A 5,677-nucleotide genomic window follows, 5' to 3' on the forward strand; every position below is an offset into this window, starting at 1 on the left:
GACCTTGGTGATGGGAGAAAGTTTTCACAACTTTCAAACATACGTGTGTGTGTGCACACAAACATACACACGCACTCACAGAAACATACACACACACTCACAGACATCAGAAGGAACTTTTTCAGTGTCAGAGTAGTTAACAAGTGGAATGCATTAGGCAGTGATGTGGTGGAGGCTGACTCCATACACAGTTTCAAATGTAGATATGATAGAGCCCAATAGGCTCAGGAACCTGTTCACCAGTAGATTGACAGTTGAGAGGCGGGACCAAAGAGTCGGAGCTCAACCCCCTGCAAGCTCAACTAGGTGAGTACACAGTCACAGAAACTCACAGGAATACACCGTGTATTATCATAAATAAAATAGCCTATAATCATTCACAAATCATACATTTTAATACAGATCAAAAATATCCATTTAAATAGGAGCAAAAACCATGTGTTGATTTTTGTTTTTAAATTTATGTAAAAAGTGGAATTTTAGAATTAAAGTGTTTTGTTAGTTTTATGTATTACAAGACTGTATATTGACCAATGGTGAACAGTTTGTTGTGAGTGAGCCTTGTGTGACCTTAATAAGGTCAGACGAGGTCACGGGAACACCACAGCCAGAGAAAGTGGAGAGTGTCCAAGCCAGCGAAAGTGAGAGTAAGTGAAAGTTATCTGGGTTAAGAGACACTTGAGTGAAATCTCTCGAATTGTCCAAACTGAAAATGAGAAAGTCGGGTGAACTTTCCCCTTTTCCACGGCACAAGTGAAAGGTCAAAACACGAGGAAGAGAAAGGGAAAGTGCAGGGAAAGTGAGGCCAGGGGTGGAGAAGAGCCGATAATAATAGAGAAAGTTACTACCAAGGTCGAACTCCAAGTTGAAAGTTAGCAAATGTCCCGCTGGAGAAGTGGGCATTGGTTCGCCTTGCCTAGTTCAAGGTCCCGGTTGGAGACCCCTGTACACACTATTCACATGTTCATTGTACTGAACACCTGTAAATACCTGTAAATATATTCCTTAAAAAAAGAATACCTGTAATTCCCTCATACACTAACGATTCTTGAAAGAGAGAGAGAGAGAGAGAGAGAAAGAGAGAGAGAGAGAGAGAGAGAGAGAGAGAGAGAGAGAGAGAGAGAGAGAGAGAGAGAGAGAGAGAGAGAGAGAGAGAGAGAGAGAGAGAGAGAGAGAGAGAGTATGGGTTTATATGGGTTGAAAGTAGAGAGAAAAAAAAGGTGAATGCAGAATTGAAAACAAAATGAAAACAAAAAATTCTGCTTTCATTTTACTCATATCCTTCACTTTCACTTTCACTTTCCATTGCCAGTGATAGTTTTAATCTCACTTTCTCTCGATTTTCACTATTCCTGTTCCTTACGGTACTTTCACTTTCTCTGTTCTCTACGCCAGTTTCACTTTCTGGTCCCCTAAGCTGCTTTCACTTTCACTGTTCCCAATGCCACTTTCACCTTCATTCCTTTCTTACATATAACACTCCCCTGTCTCACTTTCTTCCCCCCCCCCCTGATACTTTCTCTTTATTTCCCCACATTACAGACGCAACTTTCTCTTTCATTAGAAAGTCATTATTAAATGACGTCATTATTAAATTCTATATGCCCCTTTCTTCCTCCCCCCCCCCTCCCCGTTCAAATCTCACTTTCCCTTTCACTTTCTAACGTGTTGCGTCATTACTTTCACTGACTTTCCCAGGCTAGAAAGACACATACACGATAACCACATCTCATTATCCGATTGCTTTTCGTCACTGAAAACGGGAAATCGATATCGTAATTTTCAAGAATAGGGGAGAAGGTGGGGTAGGAGGGGGGTTAAGGGGGGGGGGATGAGGGGGGGAGGGGGTGTGAAGCGATAGCATCACCATAGTAATGATAACAGATACCCGTATAGCTTGTCTCAAGATATCGAAGATCGTGTTGTGGCGACGGCTATCGTCACTTTTTACAGTATATCATTCCCGTCTTTGGGGACAGGAAGCCTGTACATATATATATATATCTCCTGAGTGGGGGGTTGGTTAATAGGCCTCAGGATAATCCCCTAGAGGCTGATAGGCCTAATATCAACACCAATTGTTACATTATGATAAAGAGAGAGAGAGAGAGAGAGAGGGAGAGAGAGAGAGAGAGAGAGAGAGAGAGAGAGAGAGAGAGAGAGAGAGAGAGAGAGAGAGAGAGAGAGAGAGAGAGAGAGAGAGAGAGAGAGAGGGAGAGAGAGAGAGAGAGAGAGAGAGAGAGAGAGAGAGAGAGAGAGAGAGAGAGAGAGAGAGAGAGAGAGAGAGAGAGAGAGAGAGAGAGAGAGGGAGAGAGAGAGAGAGAGAGAGAGAGAGAGAGAGAGAGAGAGAGAGAGAGAGAGAGAGAGAGAGAGAGAGAGAGAGAGAGAGAGAGAGAGAGAGAGAGAGAGAGAGAGAGAGAAAGTACAATGTTCCAGCGCTCAAGGTCAAGCTTGAAGTCGCTGGTCGGGAGAAAGTATCCCAGTGGGAGACAGAAAGCAGCCGTGACGTCATCTGTGTGCTATAATGACGTCACCAGATGTGTGACGTCACATATGACGTCACACAAACAAACGCGCCTCGCTGTATTGAACGAAAAAAAAACACGTGATTGGCCCCTCAGGGACATTATAACCAGTTGTTACAACCTGTTACGGTTATCGAGATCCTCTTGGCATGCTACCCACAACAGTCACCTGTCTCCTGCGGGCGGGGGAATCGAACTCAGGGTCCCAGTCACCTGTGTTCCGACTGTACTAAGTCCGCTAAGTGGAGGTCGACGCTATGCACAGTTCCTTAGGTACGACACATTCCAGTAGGCTCTGGAACCTGTACACCAGCCAGGTAAGTTACGGGCTCACCATAGCCCGTGCTACTTGCCCCGCTCCTGTGCCAGGTAAGTCCACTACGGGCTCACCATAGCCCGTGCTACTTGCCCCGCTCCTGTGCCAGGTAAGTCCACTACGGGGTCACCATAGCCCGTGCTACTTGCCCCGCTCCTGTGCCAGGTAAGTCCACTACGGGGTCACCATAGCCCGTGCTACTTGCCCCGCTCCTGTGGCAGGTAAGTCCACTACGGGGTCACCATAGCCCGTGCTACTTGCCCCGCTCCTGTGGCAGGTAAGTCCACTACGGGGTCACCATAGCCCGTGCTACTTGGCCCGCTCCTGTGCCAGGTAAGTCCACTACGGGCTCACCATAGCCCGTGCTACTTGCCCCGCTCCTGTGCCAGGTAAGTCCACTACGGGCTCACCGTAGCCCGTGCTACTTGCCCCGCTCCTGTGGCAGGTAAGTCCACTACGGGCTCACCGTAGCCCGTGCTACTTGGCCCGCTCCTGTGCCAGGTAAGTCCACTACGGGCTCACCATAGCCCGTGCTACTTGCCCCGCTCCTGTGCCAGGCAAGTTACGGGCTCACCATAGCCCGTGCTACTTGGAACTTCTTCCGAGTAGCTGAATCTATAACAACAACATCTACACCACCCGAGTGAAAGCTGAGAGACGGAGCCAGGGAGCTGAAGTTCATCCCATATAATACCAAGTATATGAGTATTATACACTCGCACTTAGGTGAGTAAACACTCACTGGCTGTAAGCCAGTGAGTGTGTCTTTAGTATGAGTCTCTCAATTCTCCACTACGTTAAAAAATGCGACTGTTTAGCCTATCCAAAAACGTAATTAAACCCCCTTAACGTATCGCTGTATAGAAAACGTCAATTTTACAGTGGTATAATCTGATCTAAAACATCGCATATTTAACGCATTAATCGATTCGGTAAACAAATGCTAGGCGTAAGGTATATATGCACCTTACGCCTAGCATTTATACATATATACCTTACGTGGCCGGGAGGTATACAGTATATGTATATATGTATATATATGGCTGAGGGGTCATTGTTCCGGTGAAGATTTGAGTTCCAGGTAGACTCCAGTGCTTCCAGCTCCAAGCCTGGACCTTGGCCACCTCCATTCTAGTTCCGTGGGGGAGTCCTCACCCTCCTCCATGTCCTCAGCCGAATTTAAATCATTCAATTATATGTATTATTGTATTATCATTTTTTTTTACCAACATCTACTTCAACTTCAAAATTAATTATATAATTCAAATGGAAATGGGAAAATAATGAATGAGTGAATAGACTCGTCCGAGGTGTGAATGTCCTGCCTTCACAGAAAATGTTGGCGCGTGAAGCCCAGACTAAACAAGACTTAATAATCGGTCCTTCTGCGTTTTCTTTTTAGACGAATAACGTTGCCATTTTATTCAATCATTCGAACACAGGGGAATTTCAGTAGAATTTTAAGATGTTTCATTACAGTGCGGGATAATAATGTCTTATTAGTTGTCCAGGCTCCCACCCTGTCCCACCACCCTGTCCCAGTGCTGTATGGGAGAGGAGAAATGGGAGAGGAAGGGGGAAGAGGGAGAGGAAGGGAGAAGAGAAGAAGTAAGAGAGAATAGGAAAAGGAAAGAGTGAATGAGTGTCAAGTCTATATATAGCCTCTTGGAGTAGGACCTCGAGGCCCAGGTGGGTGTTGTCTAAGGAACAGGTCATAGCTCCTGGGACCCACCTCAGTGTATTTCTTTCCTTGGTAGCCTATGTTATGCTTTATTTATCGATTACATTTGTATTGTGTATTTTATATCTATATAAATATATAAATATATATATATATATATATATATATATATATATATATATATATATATATATATATATATATATATATATATGTCGTACCTAGTAGCCAGAACTCACTTCTCAGCCTACTATGCAAGGCCCGATTTGCCTAATAAGCCTAGTTTTCATGAATTAATGTTTTTTCGACTACCTAACCTACCTAACCTAACCTAACCTAACGTTTTCGGCTACCTAACCTAACCTAACCTATAAAGATAGGTTAGGTTAGGTTAGGTAGGGTTGGTTAGGTTCGGTCATATATCTACGTTAATTTTAACTCCAATAAAAAAAATGACCTCATACATAATGAAATGGGTAGCTTTATCATTTCATAAGAAAAAAATTTGAGAAAATATATTAATTCAGTAAAACTTGGCTTATTAGGCAAATCGGGCCTTGCATAGTAGGCTGAGAAGTGAGTTCTGGCTATTAGGTACGACATATATATATATATATATATATATATATATATATATATATATATATATATATATATATATATATATATATATATATATATATATATATATATATATATATATATATCAGACCACGGAGAAAGAATTGAAACAGAAATTTTCCTAAGTACTTTCGTATTTAAGAATACATCTTCAGAAGGCTGTTTCTGTGGTGGAACAGCTTAGGCATGACCTGGTGCCGCTTCACATGGGTCAACATATATTGTGATGCCCTCATCTCCTTGGGTGACCTGACCTCGTGACCTAACGGGCGGCCAGTAACAAGGCCTCGCCCGTGACCTCTGGACGGGTGGGAAGCAGAGCAGTAGACCACCAATATCCCGCCCCCCACGACCTACTCCCATTAACCTTACACCTAATGGGGGTAATGGGGGGTGGGGGTATATATCTCACCGTCCCTTCGTCACTTATTCTACTTGACCCTGATGTGTAATGGGGGTTGGCCTTTACTATCACTCTTCTTATAGAAGACTCTACCTATTCTCAGGTACCCCATCAACTTCTTTGTGTCACAG

Source organism: Procambarus clarkii, chromosome 15, assembly GCF_040958095.1.
Source record: "Procambarus clarkii isolate CNS0578487 chromosome 15, FALCON_Pclarkii_2.0, whole genome shotgun sequence".
NCBI lineage: Eukaryota > Metazoa > Arthropoda > Malacostraca > Decapoda > Cambaridae > Procambarus > Procambarus clarkii.